Source organism: Coenobita brevimanus, chromosome 33 (genome assembly GCF_032717465.1).
Source record: "Coenobita brevimanus isolate Jiangsu-jjx chromosome 33, ASM3271746v2, whole genome shotgun sequence".
In the NCBI taxonomy this organism is placed as follows: Eukaryota; Metazoa; Arthropoda; class Malacostraca; order Decapoda; family Coenobitidae; genus Coenobita; species Coenobita brevimanus.
The window spans coordinates 9,120,883-9,133,053 of record NC_136986.1 but is presented as its reverse complement, the minus strand read 5'-3'; the positions used below and the strand labels follow the sequence as shown (position 1 = coordinate 9,133,053).

The following is a 12,171-nucleotide window of genomic DNA, read 5'->3' as shown; positions in this document are numbered from 1 at the left end:
AAATCTCCTGTAATAACCTACCATTCCCAAAAATCTTTGTAGCTCCTTCCTACTTTTAGGTCTGGGAAGATCACTTATAACCTGAACCTTAGCTCCTGGTGGTGCAACATGTCCATCACCAATTACATACCCAAGGTACTGAACTTTAGCTTGACCAAACTCACACTTTGATAAATTAGCTACAAGATTAGCCTGAACTAAACGGTCAAGAAATTTACTGACATGGCATAGATGATCTTTCCAGTTGTCACTGAAGACTAATACATCATCAATATAAACAACACACCCTGCCAAACCCTCTGTTACAACATTCATGAGCTTCTGAAATGTGGCTGGTGCATTCTTCATACCATACGGCATTACAGAACATGCAAAAGCCTTTCCTAGTGTTACAAAACATGAGATCTCCCTAGCACGTTCAGTCATAGGTACTTGCCAGTATCCCTTTAACAAATCAAACTTACTTATGTACCTAGCCTTTCCGATCTTGTCTATGCAATCTTCCACACGAGGGAGAGGGTAAGTGTCTGTTTTGGTTATCTGATTAACACGTCTGTAGTCGATGCAAAGCCTCTGTGACCCACCTGGCTTAGGGACTAGAGTGACAGGAGAACTCCACTCGCTCTGACAGGGCTCAATCATCTTGTGGTCCAACAGGTAGCCAAGCTCCTTCTGGATGAGAGGAACTTTCACTGGGTTCACACGGTAAGGAGGCAATTTAATTGGCTTTGCGTCTCCAACATCGACATCATGCATCAACACAGTAGTTCTTCCTGGAGTGGCACGGAACACTTGCGGGTACTCCTGCAGTAATGCCGAAAACTCCTGCCTTTCCTTGGGAGGTAGATGAGAAAGCATAGTCTGGAGATCATTCATGATATCAGGATTCTTCCCCAAACTATCACTCAGGCTCATGCTGCATGGGAGAGCTTCACTTGCAGACTCGGGTGGAACAGCTACAATGCAGACTGGATTATTTTCGTCCCGCCTGTGATATAACTTTAGCATGTTGATGTGACATAGTTGCTTGCTCTTTCTACGATCTGGTGTGGCGATGACATAGTTGACATCACTGAGTTTCTTCTCCACGAAATAAGGGCCAATAAACTTGGCTTGAAGAGGTTGCCCATGAACTGGTAGCAGAATCAAAACCTGATCTCCTGGCTGAAAGTGGCGTAACTTGGACTTCTTGTCATACCAAGTCTTCATCTTCTCCTGAGCAGCTCCTAAATTCTCTCTCGCCAGCTGTAAAGCAGTGGACAGCCGTTCTTTGAACTTCATCACATACTCCAGCAGGTTGACGTCATCTTCCTCCGACAGCCAGCATTCCTTGAGTAACTTAAGGGGTCCTCTTACTTCATGGCCAAACAGTAGTTCAAAAGGTGAGAAGCCCAGTGATTCATTTGGAGATTCTCTTGCAGCAAACACAACGAATGGAAGACCTTTATCCCAGTCTTTCTGATGTTCCAAACAGTATTTCTTGAGCATCGATTTGAGTGTTTGATGATATGTCTCCAACGCTCCTTGGGTGTGGGGATGGTAAGCTGAAGACGTGATCTGGGTGATGCCCAACTCTTTCAGAGACTGCTTGAAAACATTTGACATGAAATTACTTCCTCGGTCTGACTGTACCTCCTTGGGCAGACCAAACTTTGTGAAGAACCCTAGCATTTCCTTAACCACGTTCTTTGCTGAGATGTTTCTAAGTGGAATGGCTTCAGGATAACGAGTAGCCATATCAATCATGGTCAACACATAAGAAAATCCTGAAGAAGTCTTAGGAAGAGGGCCCACAATATCCACCAACACACGGGTGAAAGGCGCCTCAAAAGGAGGAATGGGAACTAGAGGTGCAACCTTTTCGGTCTGATTACACTTCCCCACAACTTGACAGGTGTGACAAGACTTACAATACCAGGAAACATCCCTGAAGATACCTGGCCAGTAGAAGTGTTTCAAAATGCGTGCCACAGTCTTCCTCACTCCAAGGTGTCCTGCCAAACTGGAATCATGAGCCACTCTAATGATATCCTGCCTACAAACACGAGGGATGACAACTTGATGTACAACCTCCCATTCACAGTCGGCTGATGCTGTTGGGGGTCTCCACTTCCTCATAAGTACTCCTGACTTTACATAATAACAAGTAGAAGCACCGGCTGACTCTTCTTCACTGTAAGCAGAGTTAGCTAGACCTTTCAACTCAGGGTCAGCAACCTGCAACTCAACCAACTCTTGACGAGACAAATTATCAACACTACGGGGTACTGCCTCATCTGGTGAGTGGTCCAAATTAGCAAGAAAAGTGTCAGCTAGGATAACATCATCATCATCATTATCCTCTAAATCACCAGTAACTTTAGACTTAGCCCTAGTGACAGCACATGCAGGGAACACATCAGGGACATCACAATCCTGGGACGCAGCCACTGGCTCACTAGACAACTGAGGAGCTGGACACACTTGACTTCCACCAATATCATTTCCAAGTAAGAAAGTTACACCTGACATTGGGAGTGTCTCAACCAACCCAACCATAACAGAACCATTAACAAAACCAGACTCTAAATTCACTCTGCACAGAGGAACAGAGAAGTAATTATTCCCTACACCTTGTAAGATTACAGTTTCATCAGAGGAATTAAAATTAGAGCCTAGAACACTGGTCAGCATAAGGGATTGGCAAGCACCTGTATCACGATATATTTTAACTGATTTCCTGTCATTACTGTCCAGAGGACTGACAAAACCATCAGACAGGAAATTAGCACATGAACTCTTGAGAGTGTCACCCACGTTACTGCTCAAAAGAGGAGCTCCATCATGAGAATTTAAGTTACCCCTCAAAGCAGGTTCAGTTAACTCAGTTAAAGAATTCTGGGAACTCTCAAGAGTGGACACTAGACCAATTGACTGAATATTTAAAGACTCCTTTTTGTTCACATCACGCTGTCTCTTGAAACATCTCTCCGTAGTATGACCAAGCTTACTACAATAAGTACATTTACTTTTCTGAAATCTAGAGGTGAAGCTGGTATTTACTTCCTGAGAAACATCATCCTTATTCTCTTTCCTGTTACCTGTACTCTGAGTAGAGGCAACGTACTGACTCTCAGCTTTCCTTTTTCCTCTAAAATATCTCTTGTGAGTGAGAACATACTCATCAGCTAAAACTGCAGCATCAGACAAATTATCTATTCTTTTCTCATCGAGATATAGGCTTACATCCGTATTAACACACCTCTTGAAGTCCTCCAGCAAAATCATCTGCTTAAATTTACCAAAATCAGAATCCACATTCTTAGAATTTAACCACTGCTCCAACAAATCTTCTTTGATTTTTGCATACTCAACATGGGATTGCTTATCTTGCTTGTAAGTTGTCCTAAATTTTACTCTATAGGCTTCAGGAACAAGCTCATAGGCCTTAAGAATCAAGCTCTTAACTACATCATAATTATCAGACTGATCCTGAGGCAAAGATGCATAAGTTACTTGAGCTTTACCGGTGAGAACAGTTTGAAGGAGTACTGGCCAATACTCCTTAGGCCAATTAAAACCTGTAGCTACCCTCTCAAACAACTGAAAATACTTTGTTAAATCAGATTCATTAAAAGGAGGGACAAGTTTAACATTTTTAGCCACATCAAAATCATCAGAGCTAGATGATCCAGTTCCACCTTGTTTCATGCGATACTCATGGTTTGCCTGAATCCTAGCAAGTTCAACTTGTGCGTGTATCTGTGCCTCCTGAATACGAGCCTGAGACTCCGCCTCCTTAGCATTTGCCTGAAATTCAGCTTCTTTAGCACGAGCCTCCTGCAGGGCTAGCTGTAACTTAGCTAATTCAATCTGCGTTTGCTCATTTGGAGGAGTTACATTAAACAAGCTTTTATTAATCATGCCAACAATTTGATCTTTAGAATGATGAGAGTGAACTGCAATTCCCAATTGTTGAGCAACAAGCTTAAGTTCATTCTTTGTTCTGTTTTCTATATCACACACTGTTTGCACATTTGACAAAAAATCTTTGGCTTCATCAAGTGTAGAAATAGTAGCCATCATGAATATATCACAGTCACAAAATATCAAACAATATCCTTATGATAATATCCTGAATATCCTGATATGAGGTCGCCAAATTTATGTTACGGAACAGAAAAAGATAATGTACAATTTAAGTGAGAATACGAAGAGTCACTACTGTCCCGTAAAGTTCCAGGTTCAAAACAAAAGAGTTAGGTAAAATTACAAGTTAAAGTTTAATGCACAAACTAACAACAAAACATTCAGGACTCATAAAGATAATGTAATGGCAAATAAACAGGTTAAATATATGGTTAACTGCAATAGCCTCTATTAACACGAAATTAGCAAGAGTAAATTTTATCTAAGTCAGCCCTGATAAAATGAGATACCAGATAATACTCAGTTAATGCCAGATAAATAATTACAGATACAAACTATTATCAAAAATGACTGACATAAAAAACCCCACACGAATTACAAAAACTTCACTAGGCCTACAAATTAAACTTATGCTATATAGTACAAGAAAAAATACAACAACAGTTATACTCAAATTACACACAGCTGCTAGATGGTTGGAGACTTCTTGAGCACTCACAATAATAATATCTGTACAGGGGAGGACAGAGATGTGAACAAAATGAGGAGCAGATCTAAGTGGCAATGATGCAGAGACTGAGCTCATTATATAGGGGCCAGCAGAACCCGACACAACTTGTAATAAGGACGCGCAAATGAAGCGATGGGGACAAACGGTCGACAATCCCGCACTGAATAACAGAAAGGACGACTTACTCTACTATAACGGTAGAAGGGGGGGACTGAGGCAGAACACGCTCGTGATCAAACATGCAGCAACTGTGCGTTAAAATTACACAAAGGATGATGAAATCATAGGCTATGTAACAATATATATATATACAGTATATATATATATATATATATATATATATATAAATATATATATATATATATATATATATATATATATATATATATATCAGTCTATCTCTGTCTATCTGTCTATCTATCTATCTATCTGCCTATCTATCTATCTATATCAGTCTATCTGTCTATCAATACAAACAGATGGATAGATAGATAGATAGATAAATAGATAGATGGATAAGTACCATAGATACATTTTGACATATGTCGAGAGACAGATAGATATTCAGTCAAATAACATCATCATCAGCCATTACAAGATCATGGCTGAACAAAGGCCTCCCTCAACCTTCTCCACTACTTCGCTGACTGAGCCAGTCTCTGTCAGGTTTTGCCTGCACACTTCTCTGTCTTATCTCGTCACCTTCTGTCCGTCCTTTTTCTGCTACGCTCGCAGTCTCTTGGAGTCCATCCAGTCACCGTATTTCTCCATCTATCATCCCTTATTCTTGCCCATGACTTGCCCACCTCCATTCTGTTATTTTGACTTCAGTAATGTCTTTGGCTTTAGTTGGCTCTCTCGCCCAAGGTGATCTCTTCATGTTGCCCAAAGATGTTTCCACCATTCACTTTTTTATTGCTTTTTGAGATAGGATTATTTGTGTTTTACTGATTTTGGCACTTTCCAGGCCATACAACCGTACGTCATAACTGAAATTATACATTCGTTATGACATTTTCGTTCCGTTCTTACTGGAAAGCTGTTCCTTGATGTCTCTATGTTTACCGAAAACTTTCCATCCACTTGTAATGCGTCGTTTTCTTTTCATCTTTCATTAGTTTTAGTATTTGCCCCAAGTAACTGTACTCCTTAACTTCTTCAGTTTTAGTATTTGCCCCAAGTAATTGTACTCCTAAAATTCTTCGTGAGTTTCAGTACCTATTTAGATAACGCTTTCGTCTTTATCCCTGCTTTCTGACTTTTTCTGTTTGTATCACTTAACACTTCTTGTAATGTATCTGCTGTTTCTGAGATTATGACAATGTACTTTGCAAATCTTCAGTGGCTTAGGTATTCTCCGTCTAAGTTTATTACTTGGTTCGTCCATTCTAACTTTCTGAAAATGCTTTCCAGGCACGCTAATGGTTTTGGTGAAACTGCATCTCCCTGATGTACACCGTTCTCAGTCATATTTTTTTGAGTGGTTATGTAATTGACTGTAGCAATTCCCTCTTTGTATTTTGTTTCCAAGAACTATTGCTATGTTGTCATTTACTCCTTCTTCTAACAATGAATTTACAATTCATTTCTGCTACACTGAGCCGAAGGTCTTGTCGAACTCTACAAAACGTAAGCAAAGTGGTTTACTACATTCTGTAGTTTTCTCATTTACCTAATTCATTGTTTGCAAATGGTCAGTAATAGAATACTGACCTCGGAATCCCGGCTCCTCACGTGTTTATTTATTATTTTCTCCAAATTTTTTTGTTATTCTGTTCGTAAGGACTTTAGTGAACAGTTTGTAAATAAGCGATCATAAGCTAATATGTCGATAGTTCTTAAGATATTTTGAGTTCCCTTTCTTGTAAAGCAAAATAACTTGCATATCACCAATAGAGGGGAATTTTCTTCTTTATACACTGAGTAAACAAGTGAGCGCGCCAGTTTTGTACTTCTGCTCCTGCATCCGAATTTTTAAAAATCTGCTGTTGTTCCATATTCTCCTGGGGCCTTCCTTCTTTTCATACTTTTAAGAGACATGTTTACTTCGTCTGGTGTTAACTTTGGTATTTCCACTTCTGTCAACTGAAAAGCTATCTATTGGTACTGTTGTCTTTGTTGCATACAGTTCTTTGTAAAATTCTTCATCTCATTTTCACCATCTTCTTGTATTAAATAACTTTGCCACTTCTGTCGTTTAGTGATCAAATTTTTTGCTTTCCTAGTGCAATTTTGCAATGAACCTGTTTCAGAATTTTTCCGTTTTTATTGTTTTCTTTGATCTGATACATGTTTATTTCCCCTTTTGCCTCTTGTTCATAAGTTTATTTAATTCTGCTGTTAGTTTCATCTTTGTTTTTAGTTTCATCTCCTTTCTTCTGTTCATGAGCTTGAGGGTAATTTTTGAGTACTTATTAGCTTTGGCTGTACAAGTCTTCTCTACTACCTCCGTTGATTCCCTTAACACGCTTCTTAGTCTAGAATTCAGTTCATCAATGTCACACTCATCATAGAGCCTGAAATTTGTTAATTTTATCTAACTGAAAGGCATCTACAGTATGTATTGGCATACTATTATTGGGAGTATCCTTTTCTTTACAATCAGTTTCTTCCATTTCTGAAATTAAATCAGACTGTGCAACCTACCATTCTACGGTCACTTCCTCTATTTACTTTGTTGATAACTCTGACATTCGTGATCGTGTTGTTCTTATCCTCTACGATGAGCTCAGTTTCGTTCTTTGTTTGTCCATTTGGGCTTCTCCAGGTCCATTTTCTTTCTCTTCTTTTATGGAGGAATGTATTCATTATTCTCATGTTAGACAATGCAGCAAAATTTACCACCATTTGATTTCTGTCATTCCTCTCTCCTACTCCAAATTTTATCATGTATGCATCTGCTTTTTTCGATTTACCAACGTCGGTCTCGAAGTCTCCCATCAGTACAGCATATGGCGTCTTTTCCTCTTCCATAGTCTGGGAGATGTCGTTATACAATGTCCTTGATTCTTCATCTGTGCTTTGATGGGCGGGTACATATACTTGAATTACTTCCAGGGTACAATTTGCTTACTACATTTTCTTTAGTTTACTTACAATCCGTGGTATTATGTCAGTCACATAGCTGATTTTGACAATGTTCTCAGCAAGAGTTCTGTTAGAAGTCCTACACTAGTAACTCCTTCATTCTGCCTTCCTCTGTAGTAAAGTAAGTTGTTGCTGTCTTGGAGCGGAATTAAATTTTCTTTTTTTCTTTGGTTCTCACTCTGACCTACAATATGCCAACCAAGGTTTTATAACTCTGTCCTTTGGGCTTCTAGATTATAATATGCAAGGCGTCTAATACCGAATGTGTGGATTTTCATGTATTTCTGTTGGGTTTATTGCCTGGGCTTTGATTTGCCGAGAGAGTGCCTACTTACCTTCCGTGGCATACTGATCATAGTGAGATGTAATTCTTGTAACACCTAACGCAGTATAATGGGTGGAGCCCCATATATCTATAGGGGGTGCCATGGTCCGCGCCGTCAAGGACAATACCTTATATATCAATGAGGCGTTCCCCAAAGCCGACCAGGGATGCACCTTGTATCAACTGAGTCCTGCCCCTGGTGTGTGTGTGTGTGTGTATATATATATATATATATATATATATATATATATATATATATATATATATATATTTATTTATTTATGTGAGGAAGAAGGAACCAAAGGCAATGAGCCCGCAAAACTGTTCCTTCCAAGAGAAGAACAAAATACAAGAGAGAGCCAAATTCAAGATCCATTCATTTCGAGATTCCTGGACACACTGCGTTTGAAACACTGGAGATCATAGGAAGCAGGAAATACAGACAGAGGGAGACAGTTCCAGGACTGGAAGTAACGGTTAACTCTTGCATTAGAGAGTTGGACAGAAAAGGGGTGAGAGTTTGCTGCTAGACGGGTGCTACGTGCCTGTCGTAGAAGTGGAGGAATGCATGCAGACAGTTCAGAGGAACAGTGACCATTGAAGCAGCGATAGAAAAGAGATAAAGATGCAACATTGCGGCGAAGAGACAGAGGTTGAAGGGAGTCAGTAAGAGGGGGAGAGTTAATGAGACGAAAAGCCTTTGACTCCACCCTATTGAGAAGAACTGTATGTGGGGAGCCTCCCCACACATGAGAGTTGTACTCCACACAGGGGCGGATAAAACTCCTGTATAGAGTCAACAATTGTGCAGGGGCAAAGAAGGAACGGAGTCGGCTTAGCACACCCAATCGCTTGGAAGCGATTGAGTGTGCATATATATATATATATATATATATATATATATATATATATATATATATATATATATATATATATATATAGATAGATAGATAGATAGATAGATACTTCACCGTGAAGATATGTATGCAAAATAACCACAAGAGAACTGAAAGGAGCGACAGTGAGTACTTTCGTATATTACATCTTCAGACAGAGTGAGACAGAAACGTAAAGGGTAGAGGTCTTTTATGCACACCAGTATTTCTGTGTCACTACCTGCTACGGGTGTGCATAAAAAACCTCTACCCTTTACGCTTCTCTCTCACTCTGTCTGAAGATGTAATATACGAAAGTACTCACTGTCGCTCCTTTCATTTCTCCTGTGGTTATTTTGCATATATATATATATATATATATATATATATATATATATATATATATATATATATATATATATATAATGTGTTACTTGCTACACTTGTGGATAGAGTGTTCCAGAGCGGATGTTCACAGAAAAGATTGTGTTACCTGCTAACAGCAGCGTTATTGCAAATTGACTCAGAGATTTTTTTAATTGCCTGTATGCGGTGTACTTTGAAAGTAAATGTAGGTAAAAGTAGAGTGATGGTTATTGTTGAGAGAAAAGGTACTTGTCAGTGTCATGTGCCAGTGATTGGGTAGAAATCTGAACAGGTTGAAGGATTTAAGTATCTGTGCCTCGCTACAGCACAAAAGGAAAAATAAAGGTGTCAGAAATATATAGTGAGTACGAGTAGCTCAAGGTACAAAGGCGGCCAATGTTATGGAGTCCTTGATAAGCAACAGAGGACTGAATATGGAGACTACACGATTATTGCATGAAGCTGTGGCAGTGCCCACATTAACGCATGATTGTGTGGTTTTGATATGGCGCGAGTATGAGAAAATCAAGAGCGAGAGTAGTGCAACAGGTTCCGTAAAGAAATATGTGTGAGTTACTAGAATTGATAGGGAATGAAACAAAGTTTCATGAAAGATGTGGAGTAATGAAGACTGTTGATGTGGACGTTAACTGGGTGGTGAAAATGTTATAGGCCTATGTGTGTGACTTTGGTGGAAGGAGGAGGCGTGGTGTGCCTGTAAGATGCATAACTATGGTAAATGAGTGTGTTTGAATACTAGCTATCGAAGCGTAGGAAGCCAGAGAGTGGACAAGGGTTTGGACAGGATGAATGACTTCAATCTGCAGGTGCGCATGACACTGAGTTCCAACTTTTTTCTTTTAACCACTTCAGTCCAGTGACGTCTTTTTTACAGCTTGCTCTTGCCCCCTGCAGTCAATTTTATTAACTTCATGGTAGATTCCTTATACAGAAGGGGTATATGAAGGCTGTATCAGACCTCTACAGCTAAAAAGTCTGTCGTAAACTAAATAAAATAACCCTGTGAAGCAAGAACACAAAATAATATGTCATCAGACTGAAACAGTTATCTTGATAGTTGTCGGAAGGACTCTGTCCCGCAGATGTAGGCTATGTGATGCGCATGAGAAAGTAGAAGGTATTTTTTTTATTGCGACAAGACTCAGAACAAAGACTAAGATGATGTGTCAGTGCTTACGTGGACCATTTCAGTGGGCACGCTGTGTCATTGTTCTGTTATTAATATGGTTGTGTTTCTCTGTACTGTATTTGTATCCTGCCTCACTACATCTATACTCTGCTCAAGTTAACTGGTCGTAAAACTGGCACTACTTCATCCTGAATGCTGAGCTACGACAAGAGATTAACACCAGAATATGTAATGCTAGTCACGAAAAAGTGCTATGAAAAAAATGCAGCAAGGTCATAGCACTGTGTTGTTCTGCCATTTGGTTTCAAGAAATAGACACAAAAATAAAGAATGAGAATCTCAACCTAGCTAAAGTGAATGAATTATGATAGATGGGAATTAGGTTTAGGATAATAATGATGATGATGATGATGATGAAGATAATTATGATAATTAAGATGATGATTAAGATGATAATAATGATCAACGGTAGGAGAAAAATAGTACTTTATTTGTCCTTGTCGTCGCAGCCATGTCGATTTTTTGAAAATAGATTTCCCAAGTATTGTGCAGTTGGGGACAAAAGTTCACTTACAATCTCACTCCATCAGCTTCACACTCAAGGCATGTCTTTCACTTTCCTCTGACGTATTATATGTAAGGGAATCATCTATGGCTAGAGGAACATGCTAAGCCACTCTCAGCTTAATAAGAGTGTCAGCCACGAGAGCAGAGCCCGATGTACAAGAGGAAAAATGGGTTAGGCGAATTTTTGTCCACGACCATAAGTGTAGTAGAAAAGAGTCATGATAAGTGGAGCTGTGACACGTAGGAGGATTCTGGGGCCTCAGGGAACAGACTGTTGAATATGTTGTACAGGACAAGACATATCAGGGACAAAAAGGCAATATGAAGTTGAGCGATACTTACAAAATGCAAGCTTGTGAACTGCGCCACGCAGATGAGACAACTTGGCCATAATTGGGCAACTGTCACAACAGGTACTATTCAACTCCCCGTCTCCCTCAGCCTGGGCCATGAGGGCGATCACCACTACTGCCACCCCTGCCAACACTCGCATCATGGACTCCGAGTGGCACCTGCACAGGGAACATCATCATCATCATCATGAATATTACTATCTTCAACGTTATTATTATTAGCAATAATATTAGATAATCAAATAGGGGATATCATTACCTATGCCATTAGTGTATTCATTGAAACCCACCCAATTTCTCCTTAGTGGTGGTATTTGAAGTATGCTGCTTGATTATTCATATATATATATATATATATATATATATATATATATATATATATATATATATATATATATATATATATATATATATACTGTATATCATCATCATCATCAACATCAACATCATCATCCGGACCTCCTTTCCCACTCAAGGGCGGGGTGAGGAGTAGCAATGTCCAGACCGCCCAAAATTACCCAATCCAATGGGCCACGCCTCCACTCACTCATCACTCAAGCCTCCGGAATCCTGGTTCTATCGGATACGCCAAAAACATTCACCACGTTCTGTAGCTTCATATATCGTATCCGACAGAGTCAATCAGACGCTGCCATGCCCATCTCACAAAATTCATCCAGCCAGCTCGATCTCCTGTCAATTCCCTAGCCTCACCGACTTCCAAACCTGTCTTCCTCACACATTCATCCACTATATCTGTCCGCTTTCTCCTTGGCCTACCTCGCCTCCTCCCACCTTAGAATTCGCTC

The 12,171-nt window shown here is 39.7% G+C and overlaps 1 long non-coding RNA gene across 1 annotated transcript in view; it reads right to left on the bottom strand.

Moving 5' to 3' along the window:
- The window catches only part of LOC145395723 (uncharacterized), a 110,667-nt gene extending 99,233 nt beyond the window's left edge, over window positions 1–11,434 (bottom strand). Inside the window, exon 1 of the long non-coding RNA XR_013896661.1 lies at window positions 11,352–11,434. This is a non-coding gene — a long non-coding RNA (uncharacterized LOC145395723). The remainder of the gene's footprint in view (window positions 1–11,351) is intronic.
- Window positions 11,435–12,171: the final 737 nt, after the last annotated feature.